We start from the raw sequence: 25,716 nt of genomic DNA, 5'->3' as shown, positions 1-25,716 counted from the left end.
CGGAGCCTCAATGCATATTGCAGTGGAAGTATCTCATGCTTAGGAATAGAGCCATAGAGCAATTTAAAGTGTAATGGAAGTACTTTGGGCCTGTAGATGCTACAAGGGAGATAACAGATCAGATGCGGGCCATGTATCCTTCATTGTTTGCTAGTTGAGACAAAGCAGTTTTGGTTTGATGTTTGGTCTATGTTTGGAATATGTTTTGCTAATGTTTTGGTATTCGTGTATATTTATATGGATGTAAATATTGTCATGAGTTAAGTTATAAAGCTCCAATAAGTTGTATGGTTTTTATCTTGTCATTTTGTCATGATGTTTTTCTTTTAAGCAGGTCTTTCATTGTAAATATTGCAATGAGCTAAGTTTTAAAGCTCCATGGCCAATATGTTTTCTTTTTAGTAGTTTTGTTGAGGTCTTGGTGTGGGTTAACACCAAGGACGGTGTTTCCCAAGGGGGAGGGTTCTGTAACAACCCTAGTGAAAAGTTCATGTAATAAAAGTTAATAAAGGAAAAATAAGACCATGGTTAAGGGACACATATTCCAAGTTGAATTTTGGGAAAAGATATCCTAGTGGGCATCACTGGATGTGTTTATGGCTAAAGGATGGAAAAGGAAAAGGCATTAAAAGGAAAAAAGGCATTTTGGGCACATTTATTTATGAAAATTAAGGAAATTAAGATGAAAGGTCACAAATTGCACGTGAGGAGGAAATTGAAGGAAAATAATGGAAAATGAAGAAAACAGAGGCCTAGTTGGTAAAAAGGCTTACGAGGATCAGTTGGTAACCTTTTGTCAGTTCAGTTTTGGAGCTCTCTCATTATTCTCTCTCTCTCACTCTTGGTCACTTAGAGTTTTCTTGGAGCACTCTAGCTTTGGAGCAAGGAAGGAAAAGAAAGCAAAGGGAAAGGAAGGAAAGCAAGGATCAAGGAAGGAAGAACATGATCAAACAACCTCAATAGGAATACTTGCAGGTAACATATTACATGTGTGAATGTTGGTGTATGGTTCTCTTGCTGTCGGTGGCATGGTTTTTTCCGGGTTATGAAAGTGGTTTTTAGCCTAACCTTTCCTTTTTCCGGATGCCATGGTGTGTTGGGAGGTTTATATCAGTTTTGAGCTTTGGATTTACCAGATGGATTTCAGAATCCAGGGCAGAGGTGGTCTCAAGGTTCATTCCCAAAGGCCTAGGAATCCCTTGACTGATTTTGGCAGGATACACGGTAAATCTTGAGGGAGCATTCTCGGTTTAGGGCCTAGTGATCCGACGTGGATTGCGGTAAACCCTGAGAGATGGATGTCTTGGTTGAGGGCCTAGTGATCTGAGCTTGGGTTGCGGTAAAGCCTAAGAGACAAGGAGACATAAAATTGCTCAAGGATAGTGATGGGTTCCAGATGGCATTCCAAGTTCAGTTCAATTTTGTGATCGGAGCACCGTTTTGCTGTGATCACGGTTTGGTGAGGGTGGAGGTGGTTTAACCTATAGATTCACTTGATTTTTTTTGGATTGGTTTATCCATGAGATCCCACATTCATGCTTGGAATATGGCATGAGGGTGACTGACTGAAAGAAATATTTGGTTCAGCCATGTCTACGGTTAGGTGGTACATGGAAGTCCCGAACCGGGTCAGATTTGCCTATGATTAATGAAATCTAAGTTCTCTTGCTTTTGTACTTGTTTATATGTGGATTTAATGGTTGTTATCTCACTATTATTTCCATGGTTTTATGTTGGTTATATGCATGGTTAATTGACTGGTTCATGTCATGGGTATTTCAAGTATTTACTTGTAATGGTTAAATGATGGATGCAAGACCTAATTTATGTTATAACAGTTCAAGGGAGAAGGTAGTGATCCTTCTTGTCATGTTTCATAAGAGTTTTTAGTCATTCATGCTTTGTCTTGTATCCTATACAATACTATACATGTATATTGCATTGCTGTCAAGTGTTTGACAGAATGTCAGTTCCGGTTGGGGATGGTCAGGCCTCGTCCTGAAGTTTATTTTTGGTTTATTAGTCTTTTCATCACGTGTTTGATGGATTCTGGAGGTTACAACAAGTTTTGGGAAGTGGTCAGAATTATGGGCTATAAAAGTGCCTTAAATTCCACGGATGTTAGCATAGTTTTGTTGGGAAAAGCCCCTGATGTATGCATGTAGGCTTGTGGGATCGTCCAGAGGTCCTTGGATGCTGGCATGACCATAGCATGAGAGCATCCAGAGGTCAAGAGGTCTAAAATCTCAGTGGGACCTAGGGGCAAGATACCTGAGTGGTTGGGATGCCTCCTTGGAGTGTTTTTGTTGATGTGGAAGGTATGGTTGATGTGTTTCCATTGATTCAATTTACTTAAGGTCACCAAGGAGGTTGAATCCCATCATAGTGGCCTCTCGTCGCATGTTTATCCTGGTTGGCTAGTTACTTGGGTAGATATGAGAGGAGGGTGTTACATTATTGTTAGTCACCTATATTGGTTCCTTGATTGTTACATCCTATAAGAAGAGGGGCTTGGGAATGCCAAGTGGTTGATGTAGTTTAAAAAAGAAGGAAATAAAGAGCATGCACCAAATGTTAAAATGAAAAAAAGGTGGCAAGGGATGAAAAGTGATTAAAAGCCAAGTTAACTTCAGTTCTTACCCCTTATGTGAGGACATCACCATAGTCCCATGCATATAATTATCTATCAAGTTAAAAGGGACTTGAATAAACATCTCGACCTCTATGAGCAATGAATTGCCCATCATAAAGTTGTTCCAAAAGAAAATCAATGAAGCTTGTAAAGAAATCTAATCAAAACAAAGTAAAAGGCTAACTAAAGGGTGGAAAAAGTAGTGTCATCAAGTAATGGAAGAATTGGTCCCAAAAAGGTGCTATGTTGGTATTTCATAACCCATGTATAAGACTATGGCACCTCTCATGAAGTCCATCCCTGACCATATGACTTATCACTTACACCTATTGATTAAAGGGTCAACTTAGTAATTGTTCCTTACGCTAGGAGCACCTAATAGGGTAATTGATGACCCTCACGTACCTAAGTCTAGCAACTCATCTGAGGTCTTAAACTAGTGCAAAGTTTGAATGAGATACTTAATGTGACATGCTTATATGGATTTGACATTAAATATGGTCCAATTTTTATGCTCAATGACTCTTATATGCGTGTTAGTTGATCGTGCTTGATTCCTTGAACTTATGTTTGATGATGATCCATACATGGTCATGATCCTTCGGATGACATCGGTGATCCTTCTCTTGCACTTCATGGATGATGCTACACACCCTTTGGAGAGAGTTCCACTTGATGAGGAGCATTAACCTAGATGGTGACTTGTTACACTTCTAGAGACACTCTTCCATCCTTTGGAACTTTGATGTTTCCTTCCTGAGCTAGGATGTTGCATATATGAGAGGATGATGATGTACAAGCTTGGATTTTTTAACATTGGGCTTTAGAAGGAACCTTTTGATGATGAGACATGAAACTTGGGTAAGGAGACATTCCTTTTTTAAGATTTTTTACACCTTTTAAGGAGTAAAAAGGTATTTTGGAGATGATGCCACCCTTTTTGAGGCTTTACACTCACATATGTGACTCTTTTAAGGGGAATTTTCATGTTTTATCATCATATTTTCATCTTTGAGGTTATTTTGTGGGTTGTGTTGTACCCCTGAGATTATGATGGTCAACTATCATGCCAGAGCATCTAAGATAATTGTTTTGGGGGTTTTGTTTTAATTTGGAGGACCAATGAATGAAAAAGATGTAACACTGTAATGACTAACCTTTTGAATAATATTAATACCAAAGCAGAGGGCTGCTATAAAATTTCACACAGTGAAATAGTTTGTATGGTGGTGAGCAGAAACAAAAAATAATATGATTATCACTGTTTTCAAATTGAAAATTAAATAATCATAAGTATGAAAACCTCTGAACTATGTTCAGAAGGTTTAAGAGAATATGCTTAAGCTTACAAAATATGTTGATGATTTATTGATTCAGAGGGTATTAATTAAACAGACAATCCATTAATTCATTCTCCTTATAGATTATCAATTCAGAACCTTATAGGAATAGATTGAAACACAATTATTCCTACCTGGTTATCTCTGTACGACATAAGAATGTGAAGAAAAACATAATGAGTAATACTGGAAAAACTTACAGGAAACACAAACTATGTAAAACATAATTCAGAATCCTTTGCTTTGTATTAAGGTTCCAGAAAAGTCAAGTACATCAAAGGCTTAGAAATGCTTCATCGAGGGTGCAACCTTTCTTCAAGGATGCCACCCTACTTCAAGGGTGCAACCCATAATAACTCATGAAGAGGGTTATTTATACAACAATAGAACTAAAAAACATCCTAAACTTTTTTTTACAAAAATATATTATTATAAAATCAAAATAAAGATTGCTAGTTGATCTGGCACTATTTTGATGTTGTGCTGTTGGTGACTATTGCTAAGAAAAACTGAAAATTGTTGAAGATGACTGACTGTTCCTCCAAAAGTTGAATGCTGTTTGATTTTCATGTTGGATGTCATATTTACTCATGACCTTTCATCCGATACACTTTCATCTGTATTTCTTTATCTGCCTCCTCTGTTTTGTCTTTTACTGTGTAAATTGTCTGTTTTAACATTTACTATGTAAATTATTTCTTCTGCTCTGCTGCTATATGGAATTTTCTGTTGAGGAAAATCATTTGAATTCATTTCTTGAGAATCTGGAACAAACAGGTTTTTAACTGGTATAAAAACTGTTTGTCCAAGTCTTATATGATCACCTGCAAAAATAAACCAATAGTTAATAAGAACACAGGTTTGCAGGGAGGAGATAATGATTTGAGGGAACAAGGAAGTCTGTGGATGGAGTCCTCGCAGTGTTTGGAGGTAAACAGTGGTGAAATTGGGTTTCAGAGCTTCAAGGTGGTGCAGGAAGGGTTAGGCAGGTTTCACTGTGTAAACAGGTGAAAAAATCGAAAACGAGGGTCTTTGGCGTTTTAACGAGTAAAGTTTAAAATTTGGCGCGGAATTCGATAAGTGAATAGTGGATGGTTTCGGCCTACGTGGGGAGGCAGTTTCGGAGGCCATCACATCGCTTTTGAGTGAAGGGCGGTATTTTTTGGAGAGCACGCGAGTTAACATAAAGCTACCACGTAACCGCAAGGGGCCGAGAAAAACCACGAATCTCACGTGCTCTCGGGCTGGTAAAGGTCGGAGATCAGGAGCAGGCGATATGGCTGTGGGTTGTTGGATTTGGGGGTGCAATATCTAACAGCTATCGCGCGGCGGAGTTGCAGGAAGGGCAATCAGGCGAAGGTTAGCGGGGCCTGGGGGTTAATTACAAGTGATTTGTAATTATTTTAATGAATAAAGTGTAGGTTGAAAATATAATAAGGTTTAATAAAGTGGGACTAGGGTTTAAAATGCGGCGAGGTTTGTTAACCACACGAAGGGGGCAGGTTAAGAGGTTTTATATATCAGGAAAATGGTGAATTTGCGGAGTTAAATTAAATAAAGCGGGGGGGGAGACAAAACTTAGGCTAAAGGGTCTTTATGGGTTTTTTAGGCGTATGGCGGAGTTAAAGTGAAATGGCAGAGTTAAAGTTAAATAATGTGGAGGGGGGGAATAAAAGTTAGGATAAGGGGTATTTATGGGTTTTTTTAAGGAAAAATAGGGAAATTAATAAGGGGAAAGTGATTTTTTCAAGGGAAAGAGTTTCACACTAGGAAAAATGGGTTTTTGGGTAGGGGAATGAGTTTGGAGGGTAAATTGCTAGGAAAATGTGTGAAACCAAGGGGCAAGGGTGAAAATGAAGGGAAAGGGTATTTTCTTAGGAAATGATGGGATAATGAGGAAATTAGTAAGTATATAGTGGGGGATGAAATGAAATGAGGGGAAGCTAACCAAGTCAACTTGTGAACATCTTTTCACTTTCATAATTGCTCCTACACATTGAAACATTGGATTAAGCATGATAAATGTGCTTATGCTTCAATCAACTTTGTACTTCTGCAACCTTTCTTATACCTACCATTTACTTATCCTAACATTTTTTCTTCACTTAATTGGGTGCATTTAGGCTAGCATACCCTTTTCTTTCCTTTTTCTTTTGAAAAGCAAACTATCTAATTCTAACCTTATAACATCCAAGGGCTCAGATTAAATTGATGAGCTTCTTATTATTTTCTACCTAACTACTGATCTGCCAAGACTAAATAGTTTGGCTAGATCTTTATTCTCTAACTATAAACATGAAATTTAAAGCATGAACTAGTCAAGATTAAACTATTTGACTATCATGGGCGGTGGCATTTATGACAAGTTGCACACAACCATTATTTTGCATAATAAAGTAAAAAGTAGTGGCACTTGGACTTGCACACTTTCATGATGTTTTTTTCTTTTTGCTTTTCTCTCTAACCTAACATTTTATTTTTGCCTTCATTTTTTAGGGCATATGTTCTAACATTTTCTTTGATATGGACATATTTATCAAAATATTTCCTAACATTTTTATTCAGTATTCTTTTTGTCTATATCTTAGCTTAACTTTTTTTGAAAAATATTTTCATATTTTGGACTAATTTATTTTAACTTACCAAAACCAAAAAATGCTACAACAGGTTGGCTGATTGACCTATCCACAATGTATCATGGATTTTATATTTCTAAGGGTTTTTAGCTTAATTGAAGGCAAAGCACCTAGTTTTCCTAGTATATATAGGGCAGTGTTAGGCTTCATTTGATTATTGTGCATTGGAGAGACACACTTCTCTCGAATTACATATTTTTTCTCTAGTTTGCTTGGAGCACTAGTTGTGCTACTTTTTTTTACTTTTTTTTTCCTTTTCTTTTAAACAAGAACGGTTGTATTGAATTAATTCTAAAAAAAGTTGAGGCATGGATGTTTGAGTACATAGATGAAAAAGAGGGAAGTGGATCCCGAGAGAGTGTTTTCACTTAGTTACTACTATTTACTTGAAATATTTCACCTATTTCTACTACATTGCTTGCATAACAACACACAAATTGAAACAAGAGGAATACATATTTGCACTTCATGATTAGCTAAAAAAATGTTTTAAGTATTGTTGATGCATCTTCCTTACTTTTGTATGATCATCCCCACTTGACCTGGTTGGTGGAATTGTCTTATTCCATGGCCTGATCTTGATCTCTATTGTTTGATTCGGTTCCTTCTAAAGATTTATGTTCCAATAGAGAAGTTCATTGCTTAGGAGAGGAGATCCATCAATGTTGAGAGGTGAGAATTTCTTCCAGAGAAGAGAGCTCCTTTTCAAGATGCTTGTAGTGATGATTTGTTTAGTTGAGTGCCTCCCTAATTGATGTTTCCTCAGCTTGAAAACCCCAATCTTAGAGTTGAATTCCATTTCACACTTTTCATTCCAATGGTGTTGGATTTCTCTACTCTGGACCAATTTTGCATGGAGGTTTTCACAACATCTACAGGGGGTTCAAAGGATCCCGAGGGGTCCATTGCAAGAGGAATACAAGTAGAGGAGAATTGTGAGACAAGGGGGGAGACGTCAAGGTGAAGTGATGAGAGATGGATAGGAGGGGAAAGATTTGAAGTGTTGCAAGGTGCGCTTGCGCATGTCATGCGAGGAGCTCAAGAGATTGAAATCCTTACGTAGGTTGCTGTGAGTTAGAGGGAGAGATATTATAGAGGATTTGGATTAAGAAAATCATCCTTCAAGAGAGAGGGAATCTTTTGAGAGGGGGGAGTTAGACTCCAAAGTGTCCTTTCATGAAAATGATCTCTATTGCTGTAAGATTTGGAGGGGGTTAACAAACTTGAGACTTATTGTAGATAGAAAAGGTTCCAAGGATATGCTTAAGTCATATCTCATGATAAAGGAATGGGGATGTTTCAAATTTTCGACACTAATTCTTGCTTCTCCTTAAGGTCTTTCACAAGCTCTGTTTGCTTGTCGATTAACTTCCTTATTGTTTACCCTTAATATATGATAGAAGGAGATCCCTTCTAGGTGTGCTAGGTTAGCTTGAATGTGAGTGAGTATTCATGTTAGCTCAACATTGTTGTGATTTGATCCTTTGACCAACTTGTTTATGAGAAAATTTGAATCCCCCATAATTATGGGGTGATCTATATGAAGCTCTGGGAGGGTTGTAACACCCAAAATAAGGGCGTAAGCCTTTGCTCGGTTGTTGGATTCATTTTCCAAACCCTATTCAAAGGTAGTTCTTTCTTCTCCTCCAAGAGTGATGATGACCCCACATTCTCTAGCCTTCCCTCGGTTATTTTAGGAAGCTTCCTAAAAAAAAAGATAAGATATGTTTTTTTCTTTTATTTAGACTAGGCAGTCATGTTCTTTCATCCATATTTTCCAATTTTGTGGGGAAGGTGATTCCTTTAGAGGGTTGTGAAATTATCGATCAAGTTTGTTGAGGACAAAATCAAACCATTGCGACTCTGATTCCTATAAAATTTAAGGATCTAGCTTGTTATTCCATTTTCATATAATAACTTTAGTTGTTAAGCCCGAAACTTTGGCCATGATCTTCCTGTTCTCTGGTTTTTTGTAATTGAATGTGGTCTTATTTCTTGCCAGCTAGATTTGTCTGCAGAAAAACATTGGGAGACTGAGACAAAAGCGCTTGATAGGAGGTTTATTTTTTTGGGGGAGGGATAACTTATGTTCCATTGAGCAAAGAATCCAGTGAGAGTTATATTAAAATTTAATGGACTAGTAAGGCGTGGAGCAAGGTTTTTCGACATGCATGAGTAAAAGGGAATAAGAGAAACAAATGTTGAATTATCTCTTCTAAATTCATGCAAAAAGAGAATATGGTAGGTCCCTAAATTTTGTGCTTCCTTAAGTTTTTTACTGTGAAGATATCCACCTTGAGTAACATCCAAGTGAATAATTTGATATTGGGAAAGCTTTCAAATTTCCATACGATTTTCCAGTATGACCAAACAGGTTATTGGATTTTCTCTTCTTGAAGTGCCCTGTATCCACTTTTGACTGTGTAATACTTTCCTGATAAGTTCCATTTGAAGCCATCATTCTAGGTGTTTAGAGTTGGGGTAGTGCCTTTTAGATTTTCTACAAGAAAGCACTCTAGATATGAGATATTATGACTAGGAGAGGCAGAGGTTTCTAAGCCTTCTAGGCTGGTCCATTTTGCTCCCAAAAAGAGATTTGTGCCAAATGAAATATACCTATATCTACACATCATTTTATTAAAGGTTGAAGATATATATATATATAGTTCTATGAATGATGGGAGTTAAGTATTAATCAAGTGGGAATAGTATTTTGCTTTCATTGTCCTTCTTAGACAAACCCTTCTTCCAATACTTTAAGGAACTAGCAAGTGGGCTCCATCCCTTAACTTATTGTTATGTGAGTGGAATTACCCTAGTATTTTAAGTCTTGAATCTACTCCAATTTTATATTATTCCTAAACTTCATAAGCCCTAGATTGAGAAAGCAATAATCCTCTGTCTTGTGACAACCAATTATATTTATACAAATAATTTATTTTATTGTTTTAGGGTAACTAGGGTTTAATTACAACTAAATCATATATTTTCAACATTTATTTCCTTAGATGTTATTGTCTTGGGGTTAGGAATTGTTATAAAAAGTTTGGAAAAACAAAAGTACCATTTTAAGTGTATTTTCCAGTGCCAAATTAGGGTTGACATATAGGATTTAATTACTATTATATGCCTTATAACTGTATAAATTAATTGTAATTATTTCTCTTGTTTACTCTTATATTTAGCCATCAATTTATACTTTATTAATCATAGTTTTTGGGGATAGATTTACTATTGTTATAAACTAGTTGATTGCTGCAATTGTTGATTTTTACATGTTAGTTTACTTCAAGTAAAGATGATTTCTTGATTGTGTGTGTTTGGGGACCTTCCTTGAGTCTTTATTGGTTGATCTAATCCTCTAGAAGAACCATAGGACCCTTTGTACTCAAATTTGGAATATACATATAAATCCACCTTAAAACCTATTTACTTAACCATATTTCTTGGTGGTAAATAATTGTAGAACCCTTACCGGGTACTTAACTTAATTTTCTCAGGTAATTTGATCCATAAGATGTTCTAGGGAAGTTCCTTTTTGTTGAATTGTGTCCATCACTAAACAATGGGAATAGTTTTTAAGGTGATAGTTGTGACTGTCCCATTATTGCACATTATCTAGATCACCTTGTGAGGCTTTACACTAAGGCGAGAGATTTTGCTGTAACAATGAGCAAACATTCTATACCACTTGAGAACATGTATTGTCAATGAGATTTTGAATTAGTGGCATTTATTTTGGATTTATTTACTTTGGAACCTCCAATATAGATTGTAAGACATAAAGATGGTCATCACCATTGTTAGCATCATTATATGTAGGAATGTTGGATGGCTAAAAAACAATCCAATCTTAGCGATATACAAGCCAGTTTTCTTCCCATGGTGGGTGAGTAGTATTATCTGGAGGATACCATTCACTCATATTTCCCAATTAGAATCAATATCTTATCGTCAAAGGGTAAAGTAAAGGATACATGGCCATCGGTTTTCCTTTACATTAGCGAACCATTATCTATGTTATTTGTTGGCATACGGGTAAGATGGTTAGTTGATGCTTTCCATTAATTGGAATTCATTATGAGTGAAGTGTAAGAAAGCATATGCACCTTTTGACATAAAAAATAAAGAGCTAAAAATAGTAAGTTAACCAAATAGGATAAATTCAAAGACAAATCCAATATATTAGTGCAAAATGGATACGTGAATTGATAAAAAATGTAGCCAAAAAATTACATGCATGCACTCAATTTTAAGTAAGTATGATGAATATACCTTAACTCAAATACAAAGAGGAAAAGAAACACATAATAATTCACAACTAAAAATATAGTTTGAAATCCAAAATTAGAACCACTATTCTAATCATTGATATACAAGCTGAGATGTGAAGAACATAGTACAATTAGCAATCCCCCAAAAAAATTTAGCTTCTTTATTTAAGGTTACAAAACAAGACATTTTATAATATAAAACATTCTATTGATAGAATAATAAACGATTACCCCAAAATTAATTATAATCATATGAAGTTTAAATTGAAATAAATAAATAAATAAATATATATATATATATATATATATGAGAAAAAGAGTATCTATAGTTCAATATATAACAATATGTAGTAAAAAGGAATTACTTATCTATCCAATAATAATAGAAAGAAACAATAACATGGTTTTATAGTATAATGCTAAAATTTCATAAGCTTATTAGTCCCTATCATATATGTTGTGAGACTACATGGAATTGAATTTGGCCCTTGCATTAATTTAATACAAAAGCTAATAATTTTTTTCCTTTAAGTTTTCACATAATATTTTAATAAACATTTTTTCCTATTTATGAAACATTAACACCACATTTTGTTTACGCATCATGCACTTTGAGGCCTTATTTGGCATCTCATTGAGGCATATCGAGAATTTTTGTATTTTAGAATTAGGTAATAGGTAATGAATTTAGGCTACATTATGATGAGATGAATTAATGCTAAAATTGGCTTATCATTAATTCACAAACATTTGATATTTGTAGCAATGGTTTTACTTAAGCCATAGTTTACCATGTAGTTTATCATGTATTTTTGATATAACGATTTGGATATTGCGTGTCTGAGATAACCTTGCCACCTCCCAAAGCCTATTTTGTTCCTTAGCTTCTCCTTTGGTGCATAAATCTAGATCCAATCAAGCTAGATCTAGGCCTGCCTAAATGCTACTCACTAGTATTTTCAAATGATAATAACAAGAAATAAGGCTATGAAATAATGATTTTAATGCCTGGTAACATAATATTTACTTCTAGGCCCAGGAAGGAAGTGAAGGAGGGAAGCAACCCGAGAAGGAGGGGCCACCCCAAAAAGGCAAAGAAGAGGAAAGTCCGGTGCTGTAGCCTCCTATTGAAGCCAGTACCTCAGGAAGAGGAATCCAGCAAGCTCATCCCATCCCTCAGGAGCAGGCTTCCCCAATCGCGGCCAATCCTCCAGTGGAGCTGTGGGATGGAACGCCGGAAGGACAGGGCTGGAGTTACATCTACGAGGCTGAGCCCGAGGATTAATCCCCAGACGCGCTCTCAGGATCACTCTCTCTTCTCTCGGCACCCGGTTTATCCAATTGTCTCAGCGGGTATTTGCTTTCTGTTTACTTTAGTGTCTACTTCTGTTTACGTTCATAGGCAGTTCTGCATTTTGTTGTGTAATGGTCTCTGTCTCGTGGTCTGGCCTTGTAATGGTCTTTATCTAGTTGGGAAATGTTTTGATGCAAGATTGAAGGAAGGAAGCCCCTGCGAGGGCCATGTGGTCAATGTTTAACTCCTTGCGGCTCGATGTCAGCCCACAGTCATGTTTATTCGGTCTTTTGCGGCTCTATGTCAGATTGCAGTCACGATCTTTTGGTCTTTTGTGTCAAATGGTTCAGTGAGTCTGGTAGTTGCCCCTGCGAGGGTATATTTCATGTCAAAACTTGTTCTCCCAGGGGTCATAGTTGGCCCTGGACTTGTCTTACTGACTGTACAGCTCATATGTAAATACCACTTAATATAATAGATAGTCTTTTACCGAGAAAAAAAAAAAACATAATATTTACTTCTCAAATGTGTTGAAAATGTAACTAGTTTTGGTCTTCATAATTGTTATTGTTCTCATTTCAATATGTATCATATGTAACAAGAAAAAGAAAAAAAGAAAAAAATATTATTATTAAAGCACGGGTTTCATGCTTCTTATTGATGGTATTATAGGTAAAAGTATGTTCTTCATGCTTCTAGGGTTTGTTAGGTCTTAGGATTTATTGTCATGAGTCAAAGGAGTCAAAATCATGTTTATAAGACCCTTATGGGAAAAATATAATTGGAAAAAGTATTTTTTTAAAGACTAGAAAGTTCTAGAAACTCCAAAAGGACAAGTTGGTCCTAGCAGCTTCAAGTCAGCCTAAAGGAGGGAATTCGACCCCTTGGAAAGGATATCTAAAGGAGAAATTTGACCTCTTTTTTGACTCACTCACTAAGAAGTTCGAACTCAAGGAAAAAGTTCGATCTATAGCTGGGAATCAAGAAGACAGGAAGAGCGAAGGTCTAGAAGAAAAAGAAGACTTGTTTTTGGGTCATATCTCTCTCTCTCTCATGTGTGAAAGTATAGGGTTTCTGCAGCTACAAAGGAGGCCAAAATTGTAGATGCACATTGCAATAGGATGAAGTGCAGTCTCTTGTTGCTGGACGTAAGAATAGTCTATATTGACCTCGTTGACCTTGGGAGGAGTTGTCTTGCTCAAGGAAGGTCATAAGAGGAAGTTGTATTAGGGTTTCTATAGCTGCTATAGGGCCGAAGTTGCAGGTCGAAGGAGCAGTATTGAAGCTGGGAGATCGAAGTTGCATTTTGAAGTTGGTTAGTGCTAGATAAAGGAAGGAATTGTTAGAAGGGTTGACTTGGTACTTGGAGGAGGACTTGGTCTAGGGTTTGGGTCTTTGTTGTCTCATTTGAAGCAGATTCTATAAGAAGAGGAGTTTTTCTAGGATTTCCCCTTAAAGGGGTTTTTCCCTGGTTGAGAGCCTAATTTCTGTGTCCTTTGTTGTTACTGTTTTTATTCTTGATATTTGTTTGATGAAAATATATAAATATAGAACACAAGAAGACTAACTAAGTTCACAAACAAATATTAAGGTCAATGGGAAATTGCTTTAGTAAGTTGCCACTTTGAATTTTCTAATATGGAATTAGAGCTTAGGTGAACAAGAAGGAAATTGGAAGAATAATCTTGTGGACACAAAGAAGGGTTTGCTTGTCAAGGGAAATAATTTGTGGAAGAAAGTAAGTAGAAACCTTGGTGATCTAGAAGGAGGGTTTCTACATTGAAGAAGATCAAGACTACATCAAGCTGTCATCAAAGGAGGGCTTGAGAGGAATGCTACAAGAAAGGTTGTCTCTTGAGAGAAGGAGATCTATCTAAATGCTCATTGAAAGACATATTTGAAGAAAGCATAAAAAGGATATTCGTATCATTCATCACTCTTGAAAGTTGTTGTTGGAGGAATCCTAGGAAACATATTTCAAGGACATTATTGAAGTTTTTTCAAGAGTGTTGAGGGCAACAAGAAAGGTTGGAGACATCATCAAGGAAGAGGAGAATATTGGTTTTGAAGTAAGTATCATATTATTACTCTATTTGTCAGTCTACAAGTCACATGGGTTCTTTATGCAAGGAGATAACTAAGCTCATTGGAGCATCAAGTTTCTTAACATGGAAGAAAATAACTTTTCTGACACTTATAGAACATGAGGTAATGGAATATGTAACTGGGGAAATTACAAAACCTAGAAAAGACAAGACTCAAGAACTAGAAAAGTACAAGATAGGGGAAGTAAGGGCACAAAGTATCATAGTTGAATCCATTAAATATCCTCTTGTCCTATTTGGTGCAAGTTTGAAAACTTCTAAAGCTATGTATGACAAGGTAGTGAATGTATACTTTGTAAGTACACCAGGACAAAATATGTCTTTGTGAAATAAACTATACAAGATGAAGAAATAAAAAGGATGAGTACATGGCATCCTTTCTAATGAAGATCTCTTAATTAAGAGATCACTTGCAACGACTTGGAGAGACAATTTATGATTCACAAATTACCATTTATGTATTAAATGCACTACCTCCAGAATGGAGCAACTTTGAAAAAATAATCTATTCTAAGAAAGATTCAAATCCTTTTGATGAGTTGTGGGCTCAATGAATTTTGGAGAGAATCTAGGATCAATGTAAAAGATGACATTGCATCCGATGAACAATCTGAAGCCTTTCTAGCTCAATTCAAGAAGCAGAAGAAGGGAAAGTTTGGGAAGTCTAAAAGGAAAGATATGTCCAAGGTTCAATGCTTTAAGTAAAATTAATATTGACACTTTAAGAGGGTTTATCCAAGCTAATAGAACAACAAGAGAAAGGAGAGAAGGGATGCTCACATAGCTGAGGAAACAAGAGAACCTGAAAAGAAGCCAAAGAAAAAAGATGTGAAAGATCTTTACTATTGAAGAAGGCACACTATTTGTCAGGTTCTTTATGAGGATTAATCTTTCCTTAGGATAACATGCACTATTGCTTATTTCAAAAGGAATCTTGATTTTGCATAACATCATAAAGCGAAGAATGTGATAGTATCATATGTAGAGTCTACTTGGTTAAGTTGCTTTGTAGAAATCATATGGTCCTTAAAAGGAGATAGATATACCATTTTTCATATTGTTCATCCATATATTATGTAATTTTATGTTAAAGGTAGTCATCTTGCTAAGGTGGATCATCACGATCCTATAAGAGCCAATCATTTTTAGGTTCTTGGGAAAAACATTATGACAAGGATAATATACATTCTATGTAATGTGGAAACAATATTGTTAAAGGGATGAAGGAATGCAATGGGTCAAGAAGCAAGCTCATTATGAGACATATAGATATATGATGGAATAAGAGGCATAAGGATACACCTTGGAAGTGACTCTTGAATAAGATTCACGTGGATAGAATCTTGTAACATGCTTTATATGATTATGTGATGTTTAAATATATATATTTTTTGGCTTAACCAAGATAAATAAAGAATTACGACTTTCTCTAGATTATATAGAATAATGATTAACATCCAGTATAATATCAAGATGAAAAAGTTCTAACTTGTCAATCAAGTTTGATCGTTGGGAACTTTGATGCATGAAGGAAGATTCAAGTGGAGATGAACCATAAGGATGTTGGTTAGACAAGAAGGTCATCTGGATGAGGTAAGTCTGATTTTCATTATTGTTGGTTATATATTTAACATATTATTTTGTTACCAGAAAGAATGTTGCAAGAATACATGATGACAATTGAGGTAAGTTCAAATGTATGGATGGAAATGTATGAAGAATGGTGAGGGAATCTCAATATCTAGTACCTGGTAATTGTGAAGTCAAGATGTGCTAATCTTAGGATTGAAAGGTAGCGGTGAAAAAAGATAACCTGAAGGTCAAAGGAAATCACTTTCATGAGGAAGTTGTGATCATATTGAAGTTTGGAAAGGCTCAATGCAATTCCTTCATCTATGATGTCAAAGATGAAAGTGATGAGTAAGAAAAATGAACTGGATCCTATCACAAGATTGAAGAGTGAAGATGAATCCATGATACCTCGAAAGGAAGCAGGCTTGATATGATGAGATGCAGAGAAAAGAGGGAGCCAGATAGTTATGGAGAACTAGTAGTTGGTGCTCTTATAAAGACAAACTATAAGGTTGTGGTTTTGACTTCCAAAATAGAAAGGAAGTTTGAAATCTTATCTGGTTTCGAGAGGAAGAAAAGGAGTCTAAATAAATAGGAGCAAGGATCTATTTCTTGGGAAAGAGGGAATAGGGATATCCTCTCTGGGTGAGAGGGAGTGATGTTGGACATCACATGTGCATTCTTTTCTTTAGGTAATGAAAATAGAATGGTGGAGGATTATATAAGCTTCTGTGGTTTCCTTGAGGATATAGAATCCAAGAAAGGAAAGGTATTGACACTCTTTAAGGACAGGAAAGGGATCCAAGAGAAGAGTGGTTGAAGAGGACCAATATTATTTGAGGGATCAAGATTGGAGACCCAAGATAAAAAAATAGTCCTAAAATGACATACCTTGTGAACATCCGGATGGGGTTTGTGCCTTGTAGAGGTAGTGTGGTATCACACGTAAAGTCTCCCATCATAATGTTCTTTAATGAATTAAAGCTTGTCTAGTTAAGCCTCAAAGTCAGTGTTGGCCATAATGATCATGCTTGCAATTAGATTATCAATTCGACTCTTCTTATGAGAATTATTCAGCTTGAGAATGATGTTGTACTGGTTGTGCAATTATGAATACCTCCCTAGTTAATAGAGAGTGTTGAAAATGTAACTAGTTTCAGTCTTCATAATTGTTGTTGTACTCTTTTCTATATGTATCCTGTGTAACAAACAAAAGAAGAAAAGAAAAAAGTTATTGTTATTAAAGCATGGGTTTATGCTTCTTATTGATGGTATTCTAGGTAAAAGCATGTTCTTCATGCTTTTAGGGTTTGTTAGGTCTTAGGATTTATTTTCATGAGTCAAAGGAGTCAACATCATGTTTATAAGACCCTTCCAGGAAAAATGTAATGGAAAAATAATTATTTTTTAGTCTAGAAATTCTTGGAAACTCCAAAAGTACAAGTCAGCTTAAAGGAGGGAATTTGACCCCTTGGAAAGGCAATGTAAGGGAGAAATTCAACCTTATTTGTGACTCACTCACCAAGAATTTAGATCTTAGGGAGAAAGTTTGATCTATAGTTGGGAAGCAAGAAGACATGAAGAGTGAAGGGATAGAAGAAAAATAAGACTTATTTTTGGGCTCTCTCTCTCTCACACATGTGAAAGTCTAGGGTTTATGCAACTATAAAGGAGGACGAAATTGCATATTCGAGTTCCAATATGACAAAGTACAGTCTCTTGTTGTTGGAAGGAAGAATACTCTATTTCGACCTTGTTGACCTTGGGAGGAGCTGTCTTTCTCAAGGAAGGTCTCAAGAGGAAGTTGGATTAGGATTTATGCAGCTGCTATAGGGCTGAAGTTGCAAGTCGAAGGAGAAATATTGAAGCCGGGAGATTGAAGTTTCATTTTGAAGTTGGTTAGTGCTAGATCAAGGAAGAACTTGTTGGAAAGGTTGACTTGGTACTTAGATGAGAACTTGGTCTAGGGTTTGGGTCTTTGTTGTCTCATTTGAAGCAGATTCTATAAGAAGAGAAGAGTTTTTCTGAGTTTTCCCTTTGGAGTGGATTTTCCTTGGATGAGAGCCTAATTTTTTTGTCCTATGTTGTTATTATTTATGTTCTTGATATTTGTTTGATGAAAGTATCTAAATAAAAAACACAAGAAGACTAAGTTCACAAGCAAATATTAAGGTCAAAGGAAAATTGATTTAATAAGCTACCACTTTGAATTTTCCAATAAAATGTTTGGCAAGGCCTGCATTTTTCCATTTAACCTAGTGACTAGCAGCATGGGAAGGTAGAGCCTCTATATCTTATGTGCTTTTGTAAGGATCGGCAACTTGTAGTAACCATGCATAATTATTCGATGTTTTCAAATGGAATGTTGCTTAGAACAAGAGAGAGGAAGGTTACATGTTTAGATATGAATGAATATTGGTAAGCTCGGAGAATGAAAAGTTGGATTTGAGGAGCAATGGAGTTGAGAATGGGATAGTATGAGACAATGGAACAAATTGGTTGTGGGGCATTAAGTGAAATGATTCTCATCCATCACAAAATAGACAAACATGTAAGTAGCTATGGCCTTTAAAGATCCTTTGAATTCCAAGAATTTTAGGATTTAATTCTCCAAAGTTTCTATTAATGCACATTGTGTAGTCCATTACACTAAACTTTTGTAGGGTGTACTTAATCTTGGAATATTGCAAGAAGTTATGGGGCTTAATTCTGTAAAACACTAAAATATTTTATATTTTTAAAGGATTGTTGACGTTCACATTCTATATTTTGTCCATGTTGAAGGAACATAGATGTAATTTAGGCAAAATTGAAAAATGAACTTCAAACCACCAACCATTTCAAAAAGTTTGGAGAAAGAGGCAAGAAAAGGAGGAAAAAGTATGATCAACCTTCTTACTTACAAACATGCATTAAAAAAATATTTGTATATACTTACTTGGTTATTTAATAAAATAAGCCAAGACATAATTGGAAGTTTCACCTTTTGACTTGGGACATTTTGATTGTAGGCCACATCCTCCAAACTGAATCATATTCAATTGAAGCAATAGGCCCATGAGAATCTCATTAAATTTCCCTCTAGCTTTAGAATTTCCACTTAGTGCTTCTACAAACTTGGGATTTGAAATTTTCTATCTAAGCTTCTGGATCTATCCTCTAATATTCATAATATCGCTAAACTTTATTAGAAATTGAAACTTTCATACCTAATATCCATGAAAAAGGTTTTGAATTTTTGTGACTGCTTGGTCATGATGGCTCTCTATTTTTCTCATTGCCTCTTATTTACCTAGCAAATTGGATTGTTGTTCATCCTTTTTTCTAATGCCCACTCCCTAATCCTATTATGTTATGTTAGAATTTTAGCCTACTTGATATGAGATTAACTGTTGTGATAGATCCTTATTAGTGTTATTGGCATACATACAAGTTATGTGTATGCTAGATACATACCCACACCTCACATGAACACACTAGTATTCTACGGTATATTATGATAGTTGAATCATAATGTAACTTTATCATTTAAGCCATAAGGTTGATTAAAGATTAATTAATGTAATATTCTGATTAATCCATAAGCTTGATTGGTGGTTAATTAAAATATTATCCCTTAATCCTAATTACTAATTAATTAGTTATATAGATTTTCTTATGATTGTTTTAATATTAAAAATTTAAATGGGGTTCTTACTTAACCCAATGATTTGAACCAAATTTTGAGTTTATAATATTTTGTTTGGTATTTATTATTTTGTAGGTGAATGACTACAAAGAAAACTCTTGGGTCCTATCTGCAACTCAATATGTGCTACAACTTAGACTTGGAACTGAATCCATTTGTGAGTTATTCATAATTGTTGGATATATTGTGGTAGGGGAGCAACAATATTCTTCCCAAAGGATCGCTGAAAAATGCAGCAAGAAATTCTCAATTTGATTTTGCCTTGATTAAATTGAGAAAATTCAAATTTCCACATCAATAGACAACTTGGATGCAGTTGAATTGCATCACATGGCTTATGTCACCCAGTTTACTCAATAAATTCAAATTTGAGGAGTTAGAGTTCAGTTAAGCATGTGTGATTTATAATTTGTAGAAATCAAGGTCAGTTATCTCAAGTTGTTTTCAGTTAAAGTAGTTCCAACTGTTGGAGGAACAAGAGGAAGATCAGCTGTGCAGTGGGACTTCAACAAAACTCAGTGATCATCTAGTTAACTGATCAATCAACCTAAAATAGCTAGTGCATGTAGAGAATTCGAGTTCCCCAACTATTGTGGAGATTCCAAAGCAGTGCAACATTAGTTGTAGGCTAGTCTTGAGTGTACAGGTGTTGCAAGTAGTCAAATGATCAACCTTGGGAATTGTGCAATCCATTTTGGAGAAATTCCTAAATAATAGGGGCCTAATTTATCAAGGTATTATGCAAGGAAATAGGGGCTCAAGAAGAGGAAAAATTTGACAAAAGCCGGGTCATAGCTTCTCAGTTAGTAGAGAGATATGTAATTCACTTGCTTGTTGTGCTCAGTTGAGAAAAGAAATTGTAATACATCTCTATTCATCAAATTAATGTAAGCAGGCAAGGGGTTTTTAGTAGATTTCTTTCCTCTAGAATAAATATTGTGTGCATGTGTGTTATTTCTAATAGCATGTTTATGATTGATGTTCTAAATTGTGAATTGAATTTCACAAAGTAGTAGAGTAGGTTTTTGTCTTGTGATTTTGATTAAAACTTCATGAGAAGTTACAAATATACACCATAATTTCTACATGGTATCAAAGCAAGATTCACATTAGAGCAGGAATTTCGAAGTTGCTTCTCAGTAGGTTCAAATTTGCAGTTCAATGTAGCAGGATCTCTTCGGAGCTAAGAAGATGACCTTTAACGGGTTGAGGCTATAGTATGCCTTGGAATGCACGTCTAATTTCATTGCATGGAAGGATCATATGGAGGCATTATTAGATGGCAATGGATTTATAGAATACATCAATAGAGATGTTGCAAAACCAATGGGACCTGATGTCCAGAACCTTTTCAAGTGGAAGAAAGATGTATCCAAGGCAAGGAGAATAATATTGTAGGGAGTATGAGACCAAATTGTCACGAATCTCCATGGGAAAGAAACTCCTTATGCAATGTGGCAGGCATGAACAAATCTATTCTAAAATACGAGTGACCACAAGAAGCTGGTGCTCAAGGATAAACTTTGAAATATCAAGATGCAGAACAATGGAACTATCCCACAGTATTTGAGCAGGTTACACAAGTTCGTGATGAGCTTGCAGGAGTTGTATTACTATTTCAGATGATGATTTGGTAAGCTTAGCCCTTCTGGGACTTCCCAAGAGCTGACATAGCTACCAAGATTCGGCGAACATGAGGGAGAAATTACCAAATTGGGAACGCTTATGGTCTAATTTGGTACAGGAGGAAATAAGGCGGAATACCAGAGATGGGACTTCATCCAAGGGCGAGGATGAAGAAAAAATTGCATAGGTTGGAAAGGGAAAGAAGGTAAAAGGAATAAATCTCAATCCAAACCAGAATCCAGCCAAGGGGGCAAGAAGAAAGATTTGTCCAAAATTAAATATTTCCATTGTCATGAATTTGGGCTTTACACCACGAAGTGTCCATGCCAAAATGAAAGCAAGAAGATGTCAGGAGGAGTAACAGGTGACACCTTGGCTTCATAATTCGGGCTTAAGTTTACCCTTATCACATGCATGACCAACACAATGATGGGGAGCTTTTGGTACTTTGACTTAGGTGCATCATTCCACATGATAAGGTGTAGAGAGTTTTTTAGTGACATGGAGGAGAAATATTTGCAGATGCACATTGAGTTGTGGGACGACGGAAGGTACAACACATCGGGATTGGTGCAGTGACCTTTTAGAAGGAGTCAGGATCCCCTCTGAGACTCAAGGATTTCATGTTTGTTCTGGGTCTAAAGAAAAATCTAATCTCTGTTGCAGATTTGGAAGACCGTGGTTAAGATTTGATCTTCAAAAAGGGAAAATCATTCTTGAGACACATAGCCACAGGACAAGTGAGGCAGATCGAGGTTTGTGTGAAGAACCTGTATAAGATAGATGTGGAAGAGTGTGTTGCCTTAAGAACTAATGTGGATAAAGTACAGGGCCAAGATATCAGTGAAATTTGGCATAGAAGACTTGGCCATTTTCATCAGTGCCTTGAAGATTATGTAGCAAATAACCGTTGGCCTTCTCAAATGAGAACTTGAGCAACAAGATGTATGCAAAGGATGTACTTTTGGGAAATACACAAAATCCACAATCCATGATCGGGAACTCAAAGCACATGCAATGCCAAGAAGGATCCACTTTGATGTATGTGGACCTTTCTCGACAACCTCCATTGTCAGACACAAATATTTTGTTAATTTTGTTGATGAATTCTCATGGAAGTGTTGGGTCTTCTTCATGCGGAAGAAATATGAGACATTCTCCAAGCTCATAGAATTCAAGGAAATGTTTAATAAAGGAACTGGAAAGAAGGTGAAGGCTCTCAGGAGTGGTAATGGAGTTGAGTACGTATTGAATGAATTTAAAAATTTCTCTGCAAAATAAGGAATTCAACGAGAGTTGACATCACCTCACAACCCATAGCTGAATGGGGTAGCTGAGAGAAAGAATCGTAGCATTGTGGGAGGAGCGAGGGAGATGTTGCATAACCAAGGCCTACCTCTACATTTATGGGCTGAAGCATGCAACACAACAATCTATTTGCAGAACCAGAGTCCTCATTGAATTCTAGGCATGATTACACTAGAGGAGGATTTCTTGGGGAGAAAGCATGATGTGTGGCACCTCAAGATTTTTACAGCCTCTGTTTACTTCCATGTCTCCAAAGAATCAAGGAATAAGCTTGAGCCAACAACAAAATTGGGGGTATTTTTGGGTTACAAATAAACTCGCCACAACTACCATGTGCACTTCCCATCCCTTAAAATGATAGTTGTGTGAAGGGATGTAAAGTTTAATGAGGAGAAAGCCATGTGGTGCTCTCTAGAGAGGGAGCTTCAGATCCCACTAGAAGAAGAGTTATTAGCTCCAAAGGAGGAGCCTTCAGAAGTTGTGGAGCAACCACAAGTAGAGGATTAGAGAGTGGAGACATCCACTCAAGCAGAACCATACAGAGAAGGTAGGAAAAAAACCAGGGAAGTTGATAGACTTGTGCACTATTAGAGGGAGAATGTGGGAGATCCTTCAAATTTGCACAGGCAGAGAAGGTCACCTAATCGATAACACTGGCTACATGGCTCTAATGATTGAGCTTGTAGAGACTGAGCCATCCTCTTACAAGGAAGAAGTAGAACAACCTATATGGGTAGATGCAATGATGGAGTAATACAAATCCATTATAAAGAATAGTGTTTGGGAAGTGGTCCCAAGACCAACAGGTAATCAATAGTAGGTTCAAGATGGATGTTCAAGGTGAAGCAGGTAGTAGACAGAAGCATAGAGAAGTATAAGGCCAAATTTGTGTCCAAGGGATACTCTCAAGTTGAGGGAGTTGACTATGTGGAGACATTTGCTCCTGTAGCAAGGTACTCATCCATCAGATTAATTATTTCTTTGGCTACGCAGATGGGGTGGAAGATCCATCAGATTGATGTATAAAAACCATTTCTCAATGGTGTTATTGAGGAGGAGGTGTACATCGATCAACAATAAGGTTTTGAGACATTTGATTGAGAGTCTCATGTGTGCAAACTGAAGCGAGCGTTGTATGGTGTCAAATAAGCACCTCGTGCTTGGTACACCCGGATCGATAGTTATCTCACTGGTTTAGGATTCACCAAAAGTGAAGTGGATGCAAACCTTTATCATATCTTGGTAGAAGTTAAATTGCTTATTATTGTCCCTATGTTTTTGATTTGATTTTAACTGGTGATGAGAAGTTGATCAGATCTTGCAACAAGGACCTTGCAAGGGAATTTGAAATGAAGGACGTGGGTCTCATGCACTACTTCCTCAGGTTGGAAGTATGGAAAGGTGATTGGGAATCATTTGTCTCTTAAGGCAAGTATGCAAATGAGATATTGTAGAGATTTTGCATGGAGAGTTGTAAACCCACAGAGACACCTCTAGCGACCAACTAGAGGAAGGAGGATGCCACTTCAGGTGAGGAAATTGATGCTACCATTTATCGACAACTAGTGGGTTCACTGATGTACCTTGTGAGCACATGACCAGATATGTGCTTTGCAGTCAACCAACTAAGCCAAGCTATGGTTATTCCAACCAAATTATTTTGGAAGGAAACAAAGCATGTATTACGGTACCTCAGAGGCACTACCAAGTTTGGACTATGGTACAAACAGATATAGGGAGTGAAGTTGTGTGGCTTCTCAGATGCAGATTGGGAGGGGAGTCCATCAGACCCAAAGAATACATCAGGTGAAATTTTCTGTGTTGGGTCTGCAACTGTTTCCTGGTACAACATGAAGCAAATATATGTGGCACTCAGCTCATTAGAAGCATAATACAGGGCTGCAAGTCAAGTAGCATGTGAGACGATATGGATGAGAAAGATACTTGTTGGACTGTTTGGTCAGATGATGGATCCAACTATGATATATTGTGACATTCAGAGTTGCATTAAGTTCTCTAAGAATCCTATATTTTACGATTGATCCAAGCATATAGATACTCGTATCACCATTTACGGCACTGTGTGTAGAGGAGGATAATGTTTCTACAATACATTTTGACGGAGGAACAAGACGCTGACATTTTGCTGAAGGCCTTATCAAGAGGGAAGTTCGACTTCCATAGGTGTAGGATAGGGGTGGTTGATAATCCCCTTCTTGCTAAGAGGGAGTGCTGAAAAATGCAACAAGAAATTCGCAATATTATTTTGCCTTGATTAAATTGACAAAATTGGAATTTCCACATCAACAGACAACTTGGATGATGTTAACTTGTGTTCCATGGCTTGTTTCACCCAGCTTACTTAGTAAATTGAAGTTGGAGGATTTAGAGTTCAATTAAGCATGTGTGATTGCTAATTTGTAGCAATCAAGGTCAGTTATCTTAAGTTGTTTTTAGTTAAATTAGTTCCAACTATTGGAGGAACTAGTGGAAGGTCAATTGTGTAGTGGGACTTCAATCAAACTCAGTGATCATCTAGTTAACTAATCAATCAACCCAAAATAACTAGTGCATGAAGAGAATTTGAGGTCCCCAGCTATGGTGGAGATTCCAAGGCAATGTAACATCAGTTGTATACTAGTCTTGAGTGTACAAGTGTTGCATGCAGTTAGATGATCAACCTTGGGAATTATGCAATCCATTTTGGAGAAATTCCTAACTAATAGGGGCCTAATTTCTCAAGAATTGTGCAAGGAAATAGGGGCTCAAGAAGAAGTAAAAATTTACTAAGTCTAGGTCATAGTTTCTTGGTGAGCAGGGAGATAGTTTATTCACTTACAGGTTGTGCTCAGTTAAGAAAAGCAATTGTAATACATCTCTATTCATCAAATTAATGCAAACATGCAAGGGATTTTTAACAGATTACTTTCCCCTAGAAAAAATAAAGTGTGCATGTGTGTTATTTCTCATTGCATGTTTGTGATTGATGTTCTAAATTGTGAATTGAATTCTGTAGAGTAGTAGAGTATGTTTGTGTCTTGCGATTTTGATTAAAACTTCATGAGCAGTTGCAAATCTACACCATAATTTCTATAAGGACAATGTGAGAGGATAAGAGGTTTCGCCCAAGTGCCATGGAAGTGAATCATTACAGATTTGTACTACCATGCACATAATCATTGCACCTCTTATTTGACTGTAACAAAATTCTTATTAAAATTTCATTTTTTTTCAACAAGAA

This window comes from Pinus tabuliformis, chromosome 2_2 (genome assembly GCF_031772625.1).
Source record: "Pinus tabuliformis cultivar Carrire ecotype Pingquan chromosome 2_2, CPIR1, whole genome shotgun sequence".
Taxonomy (NCBI): Eukaryota; Viridiplantae; Streptophyta; class Pinopsida; order Pinales; family Pinaceae; genus Pinus; species Pinus tabuliformis.
This window is presented reverse-complemented; position numbering follows the sequence as displayed.